The sequence below is a fragment of the Sturnus vulgaris genome, chromosome Z, assembly GCF_052056855.1.
Source record: "Sturnus vulgaris isolate bStuVul1 chromosome Z, bStuVul1.hap1, whole genome shotgun sequence".
In the NCBI taxonomy this organism is placed as follows: domain Eukaryota; kingdom Metazoa; phylum Chordata; class Aves; order Passeriformes; family Sturnidae; genus Sturnus; species Sturnus vulgaris.
Window position 1 is genome coordinate 52,966,563 of NC_142283.1, and position 17,562 is coordinate 52,984,124.

The 17,562-nt window shown below is 36.7% G+C and overlaps 1 long non-coding RNA gene across 1 annotated transcript; it reads right to left on the reverse strand.

The window, feature by feature from the left end:
* Positions 1 to 269: 269 nt before the first annotated feature.
* LOC106852868 (uncharacterized) lies at positions 270 to 17,537 on the reverse strand. The gene is made up of 3 exons (XR_015799284.1): positions 17,413 to 17,537; positions 9,772 to 9,815; positions 270 to 1,929 (listed from the first exon to the last, which is right to left on the reverse strand). It is a non-coding gene; the product is annotated as an uncharacterized LOC106852868 (long non-coding RNA).
* Positions 17,538 to 17,562: the final 25 nt, after the last annotated feature.

A 17,562-nucleotide genomic window follows, 5' to 3' on the forward strand; every position in this document is an offset into this window, starting at 1 on the left:
AACTCTGTAGCAGTTAAACATTTCTGTTACGTGAAGATGAAATAAGGCACATTTTAACTGGGATAGATGAACAGTAAAAACACTAGCAGGACAAATATAGAATAAGTTTACCCACAGATATAGTTGGTAGGTATCCTTCTTCCAATAATGTCATTCTATTCAGATGAAAAGTACTTCGAGTGCTCTGTCTCAAAACCTTTTGGCTTCCCAAAATATCTATGCACCTCTTACAAAGGCCAGAATAGGTAATCATAAATAGAACTTCCAAGTTGAGAATTCATACATTAAATATTTATTTTTATTACATTTACTCTTGATATTTTATTTTAAACATAGAGGGAACCTTATTGTATTTAACATTAATCACTTTCATTAGAAGCAATGAAATTATTATTAATTAGGTTTCTTTCACCAGACAGCGTTTTTTTTTGTCAAAAAATATTAGGATAAAAAAGAGAGGCTATTCCATATTGTCTCTGCAGGGCAATAATGCTAGAACTGGTAAATGAATGCTAGTACATTTCAAGTCTACATAGGCATCAACTTACTGAGGCCCTCTGGCCTTTATTCTGGCCTCCCAGCCTGTTCAGCTGAGCAGTCAAAGGTTCATTATTTGGTGACACTAGATTTTTCTTTGGTCATGTTCTTGCTGCCAGATTTATGAAAAATATAGTTCTGATTTCAGTAGTACTGCACAGATGGTCAAGAGTATTAACTGTACTGTAGTGTGAAAGGGATAAAATATTAACAACATGTAATCAGGTCACCTTGTCTCCCTTCTGTGTCAATGAATTAGTCTTCTTTTCAGTACATTGATTTCTGACCTGTATTTAATAGTGTTCTAGATCAAAATTTTCACAGAATCTGTCCATTTTGTCTGCAGTACCTATGTGATTTTAATGGGCTTCAGTAGTTTTACATGTATAAAAGACAATTCCACGATAACAACAAGGTGAAGATGAATATTTAGACAAGAACAAAGAATGCAGACTACTGTAAATAAATAACAGAATTCATGTACATAGGTTTACCTGAAAAGAAAGCAAATACATATTGGAATTAAATACCTCAGTCAGGTACTTTATACTTCCTATGAATTTGGTTTGTTGATGCCATTCACTGAAATGTGGAAAAATCTTTCAATTTATAAATTAGGCATAGAGCCAAAATGCATTCCACTTAGATAAAAGGTTATATGTTAGCGGAACCAAAACCTTTGTATTGGGAAAGTGATAGAGATGACTGGAAGACTGTACTCAGGATATTAATGTTCTCTTGCTGTATGCAGAAACTCTATTTCAGAACAATAGGTGGCAGTCTTTATCTTCTGCTTGTCTTATCCACAAGCAGTTAAGGTATTTTTCTTCCCCAAAAAAAACCCAAATTAATATGCTTAGACTGCAATAGCAGAAAGTAAGGCTTGGTTATGTCAGTAATCAAACTGCTGCATTTAAACTATAAATTAAACTTCTGTAAACAGTGTATGGAATCTTGTGCTAGTTTGAAAGCAAACCAGTAGGAGATCCCAAGTCAGAACTACAATTTAATAGGAAAATTAAAATAAAAGGCAGTAGTACAGAAACAGTGACAGAGTCAGAATACAACCTGGCACCCTGTCAGTCGGGGTGTTGGTAGCAGTCTGATTGAATGGTGGCTGCAGTCCTCTTGGATGACAGATGTGGTTCTGTTGAAGCAGTGCTCCTGTAGAATGGTATGGTTTTCCTCTGAAGGTCCATTGGTGATGTACAAGGGTCTGTCTTCCTCTAGGAATCCAGTGGAAGAAAAGGCTGACTGTGGTCTCACAAATCTCAGATTTTACCTAGGTAGGAAATGCTTGGCTCCCCCTGGGTGGAGCATCTCCCAATGGGATGATGTAATTTTATCAGTCATGCAGTGAGACTCAATGGCCCATTAACAGATGATATCTCCCTGGATAGACGATGGGTTGTGGAAGAGACAAAAATCATTACCCCACCTGGTTTTAACAGCTGGCCTGTTAACATAAGATACCCCTCCTCCCTGCTCCCCCACCCCGAGTTTTGAGGAATGGGTCATGGAGAGATAAAGATTATTGCCTCACCTGGTTTTAACAGATGGTAATAGAATACATACTTTTGGTTACATCTTGCATTGCAACTTAAGACAAATTCACTCAGAATCTATGATAAATATGAGCCTCCAAACAAGTGGCATTAAACTATTACTGTCCTTTTTTCTGCATTTGTGAAATTTGAGGTCTGAACTGAGAAAAATTGATTACATCCCTTTGTAAAGCTCTCATCCAGGAATATATTCTGTCCTTTCTTACTGAGCAGGTGAATTTGAGAGGTTTTTTTCCCTGTTGTCTTGAAGAGTGTGTGTCTCTGCCCAAGAAAGGTAATGAAGGAGCAGAGAGGAAACAGCAGACAACTGAGCCAGTACTGGCTCAAAGATACCATGGAAAGAGCTGGAAGTCTGGTTTAGTCTGCAAGATTCCTCAATTTGAAACTGTTTGAAACGACTAATTTGAAACTATGAAAATAAGTTGGTTTGTATGAACTACTTTGGCAGTATTTTCCAATCAAAAGAAGATGGATGTGGACTCTGCCACAAGTTGACTAAGAAAAGTCAACCACAAGGAAAGTCTGCTGCACCCATGTCCATAGGTGGAAATTAGGAAAGCTTCTTTAAAAAAAACATTTAAAAGCACTGCTTCCATCATCTGCAGTGTTTATTCTTTGTCTTTTTTGTCTTTAAAACCCCTGAATATGACAATACAGAAAGTATTTGGAATAACTCTACCTTCAGGTCACTGCATAAAACAAGTATAAAGGAAAAAGTAACCAAGTGTATACAACCCAAAGTATTGCATCAGAATACCATTTTCTAGAACTCGCACTATGTTTAAACTTCTTCAGAAACTGGAAATTGAATGCAAATTTTACAAATGGATGTTTCCACACTTTTAATTTTCACTTAAATTCTACATTGTAGTATCTTCAGGGAGATACAAAAGGTTAGCAAAAACAAAACAAAAAGTTTGTTGAGGAAAAGAGTACAAAGCTAATATAAATGTTAAGAAAAAATTTTAGCCTGTGCAACTACAGGTTACATAGGTAGAATCTTTTAGTAAATACGTTGTGATTTGTCAGTAGTCATAATGGACATGAAATGTATGCATCTTCTTACATTGGAAGTTTTAACAATTCATCATTAGAGTTAATGTCACTAAATATTGAAATAAATTTTGACTTGATTTTCATTTGATAGTCCACAATTTACTTTATTTTTCAGTATGGAAGTCTACACACTTCTTAACAAGGATTTTTTTTTTTTTTAATTTATTAAATTCAAAGCACTAATGCTGTCATGGTACTGAGAAGCAACATGAATTCAGAACCTTTAAATATCTTGGAACGTATCAACCAAGAAATTCATGAAGATTAGTACATTTTTGCTCTACAGATGATTGATGTAGCCATTGTTGTTCTTAGATACAGCTATCCATCCCATTAATAGTACTGTAATAAAACCAACAACATCAGAGCACCAGAGGAAGTCCAAAAATATTCTTAAGTCACCTGACACTTGTCTGGTTTTTTTAATGCTTTCTCTTTTTTTAGCTGTAAAACAATGAATAGCATTTGCTGTACTAGAATCAGACAAGGGTTAAAACAGCAAAATTTCTGATCTATGCAGAGTAGTATCCTTATCTTGGATGATGATGATCGTGACTCTATTAAAAATGCCCAAAGTGACTTTGGTAAATGAAATTACTAAAATCAGTGATCCTAACTGCAGGATGATAAATATGACATAAATTTACAACGAGAAATGCATCCAGCATAAAGTATATTGTAAATAATTTTCTTTCAAAGGTATATGAACACTCCAGAAAAACTTTATTCTGGTCTTTCTCTTCTCTTATGCTGATTGTTTTTTGCTTATTCTATTTTGGTATACCCATTCCATATGCTATTTTCAATCACATTACTCTTCATTCCTGTATGGACTCCCAATCCTCGTAAGTTGAGTTTTTTCACAGTGTACAGTGTCATTGTGCCATTTTTTGCTGTTTCTACTAAATGTGGTGGGCAGTGGGTGGTACTTGTATTGAATCAGGTATTTCTCTACTAGGTCAATCCAACAATTTACTCCTACTAAGAAGAGATGTGTTTCTTCCACTCACACCCACACAGACACACACACTTGCTTCTGTCACTTACTCTGCATCAAGTCTGAGCAGTCTGATGCTATCTGAGCAGTCTTAGCTTATTAATCAAGTGATCAAATAGATATCTGTAACTTTCTGATAAACTGGGATACTGTATCAATACACAGAAAGGACCTTTCAGTGCATAGAGATGTTACAAAAGCACTTGGCAACTGATGTTAACAGAAGAGTATATGACACCCCTCATTTTCTATAGTGATCAGTTCAAGCTCTCAATGATTACGTGGTTCTCATTGTCCACTGGTTGTCATCTGCACCCTCTTATTAGTACAACCTCTTGTTTGTCTCTTAAACTCTTTCTACAAAGTTTAAAAATAAATTTTAAAAGGCCACGTTTTTGAGTAAGTTCTATTTCAGCCAAAGGAGTTAAACTGCCTGGGCAATATGGGAGATACTGTAAAGAAGTATGGTTCAGCGTCTCAAACCTTACAACCACAACTGGGTAAAAGGAAGGTATGTTCTGCCATACTTGTAGGCTGTGCCTCTCTGCTTTCCAGTTTAAAAGGCATTCTGCGAATTCCCACATTCTTTAGGAGTACTGCTAACAGTAACCAGCTGTAGATGGAAATACGTTTTTTCTCGTGTTTTGGTGAGAGAGATGTCACATGAATATGCTTTGAATTTATACAGAAATTAAATGAGCTGCTGTGAGTTTCACATCTTCTCTGACATCAACCACAGAATTTTTAGTCTATCAAATTGCTGTAAACACTTCTACGTAGTAGCAGCATCCATGCAAAGACCTTTGTAAGCCAGAGGAAAAAAGAGAAAGGAAAAAAGAAGGCAAACAAATGGCATTCTGACAAGGCACTAATAATATTGAGTATGCTGTGTAAGACCTTGTAAGATTTTTAAGAATGGTTCCATGACTTTGCCCTAGCATTTCCCCTACTCCAAAGTGAAATTCAATACAGGTAGGTCTGACAGCTATGACAACCAGCTTTTATGAATGTCTCTACTGGACACTCATCCAATTTATGGTAGTCATCTACCAATTACTACAGTAATTGGCAGTAGAAGAGCAAATAGAGAGATGTGTAGTTTATAGTTTATGAACTTGTGAAAGAGTCTGCTTCAGTGTGTTGGCATGAATCTAGTATTTTCTCTTACTTTTTCGATAGAAGGAATGTTTCAAAAATTTTTCTTTGAATGACCCCCTACTTATTTTCATACATCTTGTAAGAAACATTTCCAGGTTAATTTACAGATGGTTTTACAAAAAATTGTGTGATTTGAGCAATTGAGGACCTGAGGATCTGGCAAAAAAAAAACCTCCCATATGATGAACTTCATATTCGCATTGCAGCCAAAACTACTAAAAGACGTTTCAGGCAGTTCAGGTTACAACTTTTTATAAGCTTTTCAGCAAATGGAAATCCAAGCATTAAGACTGCAATTCCAGTAATTATTATGTAGAGTTTTAACAGCTTGTTCGTGCTGCTTCTCTATTTCTCTCACTTTGAGGCACTCCAACCACATACTACACTTTTTTGTTAGCTTATTTAACTCATTAATGAAGTAGAAATCTAATCGAGAAAAAGAAAAATGGTTTCCTGCATGACTAGCAAAATGGAATGATACATCATTCAAGGAATGCAGAGGACACTCAAAAATGGGAACAGAAGAGAAGAAAAAAAGAGCAGGAAAGGTAAAATTTCTTGGTTTTTGACAAGTGAGTGAAATATTGCAGTGCTAGAGATAAGACTATTCATGTTTATCAACAAATTACAGTTAAATCCAAAAAATCATAATGGTAAATATTGTATCAATTTAATATTACGTACAGTAGGACACTGTAAAAAAATCTGGTTTTCCAAAACAATAGGGTACTAGTGAAATCTAATAGTACAAACAGCAGAAGAGGAAAATAGTAACCATAACAACTCCTTTTAGGTATTGCTTATTATAAGAGGGACATTTTCTAAAAAGCAAATATTATAGTTATTTCTACAGAGACCCATGTGTGTTAAAACTCATGCCTCTGATTTTGAAGAAAAGAAAATGAAATGTAAATTAAGAGTGCTTAGTGAGGTCTCAGACTGGTGTTTCTATCTTTGAGAGGGAAGCAAATAGATAATAGTGATTAAGCATAAGAAATAACAGAGCAAGAGGAAGGCTGTTTCTCCTGATTCCAGCCAGGATGGGGTTAATTTCTACAGGATGGCACATGGCTAGGACCAGATGCTTATTCTGTACCACCTCTACTACCATTGCTAGGGTGGGGGAAAGAGAGTCTTTTTGAAGAGAAAGAGCTCCTTCTGGTCAGGTGTGGTGGAGTTGTTTCTGTGTGAATGTCACCACTTTTCTTGCACTCTGTCATTAGTATTGTTGCTGTTAGTGTTAGTTTTCTTATCTCATTGCTGCTTCCAGTAAATTGTTCTTATCTCAGCCTCTTGTACCTCCAGTTCTCTCCAACACCACAAGGAAGGGGAAAGGGAAAGCAGGGGAGTGAGCAAGTGGCACACAGTTTCAGTAGTAGCACTAAATTGGAGAATACCATTCCTAGACCAAGACACTGCTCTGAAAAAAAAAGACATTGAAGGAAACAAAAAGCAAATAGGAACAGCAGAGCAGAATCAAAAGAAAGAAGAAAAAAAAAGAAGCAGGAAAACAATAGGTGTGTAAGGACAAAAAAATGACATAACTGAGATAAGGATAATTATAACTAGTCAAAGTGAGACTCCGTGAAATCCAATATATTAATTTTCCCAGATTAAGTATGGAAAGCAAGTTTTTGGAAGAATTGGATTTCTAGGGTCCTGCCTTCTGACACACAGTCTAGATGCTGACTGCAGGCCTGAATCAAGTTTGGAAGATAGAACACCAATCTGCTATTCCTTCACAAAAACACTAATTGTAGGAAGAGCTTACCATTGCAGCAAGTAGCTTTATTCCCTTTTGGGCAGAGTAGATGCCAAAATGAAAAAGCATTCAAATTTTTTTTCAGTACTCTTTCTGTTGTCCTGAGTAGAAATGTACAGATAAATTCCATTCTTGCTTGGTTTACTTTTTTAGCTCTTGCATTTGTAACTCATACTAATTTTTAATTTTTTTTCTGGGCCTTTTTTTCCTTTTTCTTTTTTTTGTCATCTGAAACTTGACTAAGTCTAGTCAAGTCATTTTTATCTGATACATGTTTTAACAAAAAGTATGATCACTGATAGAAAAAATCCACGCTTAGGAAAAAAAATTAAAAGGTTTGATCTTGCATAGTTGCACAACTGCATACCCTCTTAGCAACCTCTCCTGAGCTGTGAGAAGCTGGAATCATTCTTTTTTTCATTGGGCTCTAGCACCAACCCTTGGACTGCTTAATAGATTTTAAAGAGATTAGGGACAACATAACCATGACCGTCACAGAAGAATATAAAGGTACAAAAACATCAGAAATAAGTTGCACTTGGCACATGAGAACATCATAGGAAAGGAGAGACTCAGCTTCTTATTTTTTATTTATGGAAAAAAATGTTGGTAGTTATCTACAAGGAGAAAAACACTATATTCCATATAAAATAAAAAGCAACCATAGTGCAAACTATAGTTAATATGGGAGTGAAATGATTGTTAGAATACAAATTACTGGAAAAGCATTTGAACTATGCAAGAAAGGATGGTAATGATTTCATTTTCAGAAATTTTTGTGAAGTAGAGAGATAAAATAAATGCACTTTTCCAATAAAAAGAAATATTTGTACTCTCTACCAAAGACCTATTCTGTCTTTATTTAACCAAAAATGTGAGTCATTTGACAGTCCTGGATAATTCAAAAGCACAAAATATTGGCCACATTTCAGAATAGAATTAACCAAGTTTAGAAGATGGTTGGCATTAAAATAGTGCTTTTCATTGTTATTTCTAAGAACTGCTATGAAACAAATGTTTGTCACACTGTTCATCATTATTTTTAAAACTGACGTGTTATGCATTATAGCTTTGTGGATTATTTGTATCTCTCTGAGTCCATGCAAAGTGAGACTCAGAGTTAACATTCTGTACTTTCAGAAGCCCAAGCACATACGGATAATATTTACTTAGAGGGAAGCTGGCATAACTCCTCCCACTAAAAGCCTCCCTTGCTCCATCCAAATGTCTTTTCCATGGTCCTTTGTCTGCCCAAGCTCTCTAAAACTGGCAAAGGGGAACACTGTGATTTATTGGAAGGCAAGGATTTTTAAGAGGGTGAGGATTTCCTCAACCTAAAGCAAGTGCACAGGAAGTAGTTCACAACCCAACACATCCTGCTTCTAAATCGTCTGTCAGAACAAGTTCATCAGCTTCTGCAGAGCAGAGAAGCATGTCATGAAATATGACTGGGTGATTGGGGGCTGGGGTAGGAACAGACATAGACACTGGGGACAGGGATGGGAGGACACAAAGGAGATTAGATTTTACATTAACTTTATACTTGCTAAGAGTTTGTGATAAATTCCCTGTTAAGTACAATCATATGACTGACAGTGTGTTGGTCTCTATAGGGTCTTCCTTAAGAAAAATATTATGAAGCATCTTATTAAGAAGAACAGGGGGAAAATAGCATTTTTATATTACTTGATACCAAGTAATTTACTTCATATTTTATTGGGCAACCAATAAAAACCATATGGCAAATGGCTCAAGGTACCCAGATGGAAAGCTGTGAATCTTTTTTGTCTGCATGGTCTAATGAACTGTACTAAAACTTCAGATGAGCAAAATTATTTTACAAGGAAATAGAATCCTTAAAGCTGTGATTCTCAGATTATTTTAGTTAAATAGGCTGTTGGAAATTCTCCAATTTTTCCACAGACTATTTCAGACTATTTCACTGAACATTTAATTGTTTTGTTCACAAATATTATTAATCATATACATTTTCATAGACATTAAAATTTCAGAGCCATATACTTCTTTACATTCCCTTACTACCATGCAGTTATTTTGCATCCCTTTGTCCACTGCTCATTTCTTGTGTTATTTCCTGCTAAATAGTTGCTGAAATGTTGTGGCTAATTTATAAACAAATGTTCTTAGAGAAACATGACACATACTCCTTAATACTGGTCATAAATTTAAAATATAAGGTAATAAGTTTCCAGGTTTTATTATCTACTTCTTAGTAATGGGGGACCTGAGATTAATTATTTGTTTATTTCATGTATGACCGAATGAGCTAATGAGATATGGCCAGAAGAGCAAAATGATTCTATTATTTTTGATTTCAATGCCACTACTGCTTTTTATTACTTTAGGTGTTTCTGAGTACTAAGTCCCATTTAAGAGTGCATATTGCTTTCCTAGATTGAGAGTTGCTTAGATGAGGAGGTACAGACTGTATTAGCTAGTACTCCTCTCCCAGTGTTTTCCTTACCAATGAGTCTAGACTATTTCTTGGGAAAGACATATTTCTGTCTTTTAATTTTGTTCTAGAGTTGATGTTGATTCACAGAATACAAAGCTGTTGAAACAGTAAGGAGAGTTATGTGGTTTTGTTTCTAGAAGTTCCTTATAATTACATGGCAGAGATTTATGTTTTAAAAAGCAGCTGTCATTCAGACAAGGAAGTGTGATCGTGCTCTCACCTTCTGCAAAATTTTCAGAGGCTGTATTTCTAGTTCATGGAAACCTAAAATAAAGTAAAAAACAAATGTGATTTGATCCTATTATTTATTTCAACTTTTTTGAAAGATTACCAAAGACAGAGTTGCATAATGCCATTTTGCAATTGATAAACGTAAGCACAGAGAGGATACATTTTAAATATTTGCACTTAGGCAGGCTAATATATTAGCACTGTTACAAGATAGTGATCTCTAATGTTCTCATACAACATTAATAAATTAACTGTCCATCCTTATTTAACTCAGTGTACATTGGAAAATTAAGATAGAGAGATGAATCCCTGGGTAACAGGTACAGTGTGCTACAAAAGCAGATGTAGTATGAAACTATATAATTTTCAGAAGCTAGTGCTACAGAAATTCCAACTTCCTCTTGCTTCTGTTCATCTATTACTTAACATTTTACCATGTCATCCTCTGGGAGAGTAGCTGTAATGAGAAAATTATATGAGACAGTGTGTTCTTTCTTTATCAGAATTATTTTGAAAAACAGCAAACAAATTGTTAGTAGCATCTGAGATTTCTCAGCTTCCCTCATCATTGTACACGGCCATGCTAGTTTAATTACAGATACCTGTTGGCTATCTCTACATCTAAATCAACTGAAACACTAAAACGCAGGAAATTAAGATTTAGGATTTCCTCTGCAGGTTTTATCTAGTCTCTAGACACATGCATTGCAATATATTTTTAGAATATTTAAGATTGCTGTTTTCTCCCTATGACACATACCTTATTTAGTAAATAAGGTAGATATCTGACTATTTTTTCAGCATTACACTCCCCGTTACTCCTAACTCTCAGTTTTTTCTCTTATTCTTTGCCACTGGTCAGTCCTGTTGCAGTTTCTATTCTGACCAACTGCTTATTCCATCACCCTTCTTCACATAAACAATTTGACAATGAACAGCATTTCCTATCATTATGTCAAGTAGATATCCCAAGCTGCATTTTTCATTTTCTTGTTGCAGTCTGCCTTCCAAATTGCTCCCCAAAGTTTGAGCAATTTTCCTTCTCCACCTGAGTCAGGATATTGCTTTACCATGCTGCACTAAAAAACAAAATTCTGGATTAGCTGAAGCTCATCATCATGTTTAAATCCTGTAGAGAGTCAAAGTATGTCAATGCAGCATTGCACTGAAACAACACTAATGCATGCTCTGTGGCCAGAGCTGTGGAATCGTGGCTGTAAAAATCGTGTGCAATCCCTGGAGTACCATGAGGGAATTGCAAGTCATGGTCAGGTAAAGCACCCTTACTGTACTTGGGATGTTTACCTGAAGTACGGCTGCATCCTAAAAAGTCTTTAATAAGTGTGTGTGAGCCAGTCCTTTTAAGGAGCTTATATTGTAGCCCTATTTGATAGTTTGTTGTTTGTTTGTTTTTTTTTAACTGGAACACCAAAAAGATATCTAATACCACAACCAGGACATTGCAACATCTTAACTCTTTTTCTAAGTTATATGTTAACTAAGATATTATGTAACATTAAAACATTTATTCAGTTTTGATTTCAGAGACAGATTCTTTAGTGCTGGTTCAGTCTTGATCTATATTTAAGAGTTCACATAGATATGTTCATTAAGAGTTTGAAAAATATCAGATACTCTAACCAACTGCAAATGGTCAAGAAGATAGCTGAACCAATCTTTGCAGTTTCTAGTTTGTTATCAGAAGAACCCGTCCTATTTCTTTCACTCTCCTATCCTCACCATGCAGTGCCACTCCCTACCTTGTACTGTGTGATATTCATCTCCTGTGATCCTTTGGTACACCTGCAAAACTTATTCACCCAAGAAAAGCAGACTAATTTTTAGGATGGACACAATATAATGAAATCTTAAGTTGATTCATTCAGAAACTTCATCTCCATTTATATGGGCAAATATGTATGTATATTTGGCATAGTTAGATTATGATCAAACACATTTTTTCGGCCACCGAGAGCCTAAACGAAAGTAAGTTCTGATGGAATCACTTGCCGCATTTGCAGAACTACTTTAAATAATCCCTTAAAATCATAAATCATTACAGTTCTGCAAGCAACAGCCTTCTTTAAGCAGATGAGGACTCAGAAACTTCCCAAAAAGGGAAGCTCCCCTAAGGAACTACAGGATTTCTCCTTGAATCTTTTGCTTTGAGGTACAAAGATGAAAGAGATTTCCTATCGGAGCTTCTGTGATTTATAGAGAGGAATCCATAAACTTTTACCTCAATCAGACATAAGGAAAATGGATTTGTAATTGATTTACTATTACTAAGAGATCTTGTTCAAACCCTGAAAGATGAGCAGCAGAGATCCAGTCTTGCAACAGGACAAATTTATTCAGTGTTTTCCACGATGAGTGATGGTTTCACTAATATCTGTTAGATTGATAATCTAGATAGACATCTAGGATTTGAGGGGTTTTTTTTTAAAGAAAAGTTTTTGTTGAAACTGTCATCTCAGCAGTTTGTACAGGTATGCTAGCTGAAGAACAAAGGTAATAATAATTCCATTTCTACTCTACGAAATCTAGTCTTCTGAAAAAACAAGTATCAACTTTTAGACTTCCTGAATTTGCAAAATCTCCATATTCTGTTGCATAATACCTTTAACTCCTAGATAAGAATAAGAGAGGTCTGACGTTTATTTCCCAAAGAATATCTCATTACCTTGTCATCATGATACACTTGCTAGGGTAAGCAGTATACAGGTCTCCCTGTGCCAGGGAGAACCTTTTTATTGCCTAATAAAACTAGATTAGGCAAGAGAAAATCTTGTAATGCAATGCCCATTACATAGGTATTCATTCATAATAGATAACACCTGCTGACATATTTACATAGGCATTTCTCTTATCATATAGCCATATTCAGTATTTAAAAGCCAATGGACACAAATAACATGATAAAAGGGTTAACATACCCAGTATTAAGTAACTGAATTTGCATTCAAGGTCTGTCAAGCTTACCTTTGAACCAACCTTAAAAAGAGCAAATGACAAAAAGACAGATTAGAAAATCACCTATGCAGCAGCAAAATAATTTTGTAAGAAATCCAGTGCAGGTCTTCCTGGCCTTCTTTGGAAGTTTTACAGGAGACATTAGTAAGGATTGACAGTGATAACAGGGACAAACACTCCACATATTGAATTGTAATTCAAAATTTTAGGAAGCAGAAGTGCTTGCCATAGCCTGAGCAGCAGCTGCCCTGCTTGGCTATGTGTCATGGAGGTGTCTGGCAGTTCAGTTAGTCTCAGCATGAGGGAGCAAGGTGGCAAATGGAAATCAAAACAGTGATGGTTGGAGTTATCTCTTCTGTGGATATCCCCAACTTCAAATATAAAAGGAGGTGAAGTACGAGAAAGGTTTAAAAGAGGTTTAAAAATCTGAAGGATTAAGATATTTTTTTGCCAGAGGACCAGATTATTAAGGGGGGTTTAAAATAATTTAAAAGTTTGTCGACAAAGCCAGCCTACCTAACCATATGATTGTTACAGGAGAATGTCAAGACACCAAGTGCACCTCTAGAATCTACTGACCCTGACCAGGCTCACCCAGGGCATGCACATACTGCTTGTGAGCCCAAGGTCTCCATTTCACCACAGCTCTAGACCCTCAACTACCTTGCCATATGCTGGTCTCCAGCCTAGTCTGGCCCCGCTATCTGGGCATACCTCAAACCTACGTGGTAGCTAGTTTTCTTCCTGAATGTAGCTCTGAGATGTCCATTGCCTACTGTCTTTAGTCGTGTCTGCTGCGTGGACTTCAGATTCAAGATGAAACTTGGTCAATAGTCCTACCTATGGTTTAATTTCCTTTTGCTCTTGCCTGGACCCGGTTCATCTCTTGTTCATCTGGGACTATCAATGGATCCTACTACCAACACCTGGCTCACCCTGCTATGACTATACCTGTGGGACTATGCCCTGGAGCCGCTCTTTACCCCTGGAACTCCTAGTTGGAGGGAAAAGCAGGACTGTGGTGCTCTCTGACAGAGGAAATGCAGAAAACAAACTAATACCTAGCACCTTAAAAACCTTTTGACACTTGCTTTCTTCAACGTTTGTCCGCACATGAAATGGAGTCGGAAGGGCTTTACTCCAAGGTTAATATTCATGGATATTGATAGCTATATCCACTAAATATCCCCAGTCTAGTGGCGTCCCTGCTGACTGGAAAAGAGGAAGAATAACCATTTTGGAAAAAACGAAAATAAGGAAGATCCAGTGAACTACAGGCCAGTCAGTGTCATCTCAGTGGCCAGCAAGACCATGGAGCAGATCCTTGTGGAAACCGTGCTAGGGCATGTGGAGGACAGGGAGTTGATTGGTGACAGCCAGCATGGCTTCACTAGGGGAAAATTTCACCTGACAAGTTTGGAGGCCTTCTATGACAGGGTTATAGCATTGGTGGATGAGGGAGGAACTGACATAAATTACCTGGACTTGTGCAAAGCATTCCACAGTGTCCAGCCCAACACCCTTGTCTCTGAAGTGGAGAGACATGGATTTGATGGATGAATCACTCAGTGGGTAAGGAATTGGCTGGATGGTTGCACTCAAAGAGTTCTGGTCAATTGCTCAATGTCCAAGTAAAGACCAGTTATGATAACACCAATCTCTGTGGTTCAGTGAACATGCTGGATGGCAGAGATGCCGTCTACAGCAACCGGGAGGGGTTTGAGAGGTGCTCCTGTGTAAACCTTTGGAAGTTCAACAAGGCCAAGTGTGAGGTGGTCTTGCACCTGGATCAGGGAAATCCCAAGCACAAATACTGTCTGGGCAGAGATAGATTGAGAGAAGCCCTGAAGAGAATGATTCCAGTGTGCTGGTGGACAAGAAGCTGCATTGTTCTTTATGTAATGACAGCCATAGTAGTTTTCAAATCTTATTTTAAACAATCATGTTACAGATTAAATACTTCCAGAAGAGAAAAAAAATCTGTGTTAAAGATGTCTCAAATTAAAAGGCAGCAATACAGTGCAAACCTATTTACAGTACAAATTCATAAGCAGGAGCAACCATGGAGATGGTGATTTAAACCACTAAAAAATTCTTTCTGTTGAGGAATTTCTACAGAACAAATCTTGCATCAGGATAGAAGTCAGCATATATTGGACTAAGTCTGTACTGATACTCACTTTTTTTTTCTTTTGCTTTACTTGTTGAAATGTCCTTACCATTATGAGTGCTTTTCACTACTTTAAGGAATTGTAAATAAAGGAAGAAAGGATTATAATATGACTGCTTTTGAAGGGTAAGATGTTACATTTATTCCATTAAGAGTTTACATGGGTTCAGTGATCAGCTGAACAAATTTGGTTAAAAAGTACATTAAGGACTACTAAATGCAGAAATCCCAGGATGGTAACTGAAATACTGCAGATTGGTATCAGTACCAATCTTTTTGCGTTGTCTTGTGTTTCTCCTTAGGTAGCTGTCACTGGCCAGTATCAGAAACTGGTTACTATTACAGATAACACTGTAATCTGACCCAATCTCTATGTTCTGTGGTACAGTGGTGCACATCAACTGGCATAGACTTCCTCTGTGGGTTATAGGAGGGCACTGGAGTGAATCTTAAAATAATACAATACAATTTTCTTATTTTAATAATTCATTTTTTTAAAAGAGCATAGAAGGATAGTTCCACCTCCACCCATGAACCTTGCAGTATTAGAACTGCAATAGATCTTTTGACTAAATCACAGCTGGAGTCAAAACATTCATAGAAAGCTTAAAAATGTCAGTGTTAAAAAGCATACGTATAACATGCCACTTTGATTTAAAGGGTATAGGGCACTCCTTTAAAGTCATGTGCTTTTTCTAATGAAACTGATGTCCCAAAAAGCTACATAGCAACTCACATGGTCAGCAAGATGCAGTTTCCCAATCCTTTCCTCTCTTCCAAGAAACCTTCCTTCTGCTGATCTACATGAAGAAAACGGCTAGTTTTGTCGACTATGTGTTATGAAGTGATAAATTTAATCAAAGCTACACGACTAGCTAGCTTTTCTTGTTTTGATATCAAAGTACTAGTCACCTTTGATATCTAACCTTTACTTTCTATTGCATCTCTTGTTCCAGATTCCTATTTGCTAGTTAAGGCAATCAATAATAGTTTTCAAGAGACTGCTAAAGAGCTGTCTGGCTGATCAAGCACATAAATCAGGCTTGCATCTCTACCACAGTGATTACACATAGCTCATGCTAAACCGAAGTCTGTGCTGAGGTTCTGAATAAAAAAGCATTATACACAGAGTGGCTTAACAAACCACGCCAGAGATGGTGCTTCCAAGGTGAAGTGGGCATGCCTTGACATCACTGTGTGGTTCACTGGCACATCTCTCCAGTTTTCTTGCTCCAATGCATGGTTTCCAAGTTGAACTAGTCTAAAAGTCTAGTTCTGGAAAATTAAGAAATATGGATAGAAAATATATTGTTTGGGATGCTTCTCTATTTCCTCAGACTTCACTTCCTAAAGCACTACAGACAGCTATAAAACTCCAACCTCACATTGAAAAAACAATTCTGAGAATAAATGAAGAAACATTTTGAGTGAGCTGAATGTAATGTCTTAGTTTGTGTGAAATATCATCCTGATGCTACCTGCCAGAGAAAAGGGATCAATTTTTAAGAACACTTATCACTTGAACAAAATCTGAAAGAATATTTGAACACAATCTGCATTTTTTTCCAAAAAGCTTTAGAATTGCTTTAAAAAGAAATTATGTAGGTACAAATTCAGAATAGGAATTAATTTGTTATTTATCATGGTTTTAATTTATTTTTCTAATATTTCTATTTCACTCATGTGATTTCAAGATAAAACCCATAGCAAAGTTTTCATTTCCTTCATGCTACTATCATATTTGTAAAGAAGCAATATATACATCTAGAGGAGAAAAGCACCACATTTATATTTCAATAGCAATCAGTTAAAGTCAGTATTTGATTTATATCACAAACCCTTACAGCAAACAGCTTTGCTGTTTGAAGCAAGTTTCATCTCACTTAATTTGGGGATCCCTTATTCTGAAACCAGGGACTCAAATCATTACTCCAAATACATACTGGCATACATTTGTGAGGTCCTTTTCCTTTGTAATAGAGTATTTATGATAACTCAGATTATATCAGAGAAGTAATTTCATGTTTACTACAGGAATAGAGAGCTTGCATGCATCAGTAATCTTCAGTGCAAAGTAAACTTTCTTTTAGGTTCCAAACTAGTAATCAGTTATCTTACCAAATTCAGAAGGCAGTAGAACTGTAACACAATTAAGATGAAATTAACGAACATCTTGGAAATATTTTTTTTCTTTCACTGTTATTTTATTTAAATATTAATTCAAATATATATCCTCAACTCTGTGATTAGTTCTGGAAGATGAAGAAATGTGGACAACTGTTTAAATATATAGATACAAGTTGGTGAGAAAAAGAACTGAAAGAACTCTCCAAACCCCAAGACTAACGTCACCAGAAGTTAAAGCAGTAACAAGGTTCACACGCGCAGACACACAAGCGGCGCTAACACCTGCGGACAGCGCGTAGCTCGCTACTCGAAATCAAATCCCCGCTCTGCTAAGGAAACACAGAAACCTTTTTCTCCTACCCGAGCAAGGCTTTTGTGAACGAAACCCCTCTCTCCTGGGAAGATGGCCTCCGGGGTGTGCCCGTGCGCCGGGGGCAGAGGCGGGTCAGCGCGGCGGGGATGCTCGGCGCTGCCGGCGGGGTCAGGGCCGGGGGGCGGGCGGGCAGGTGG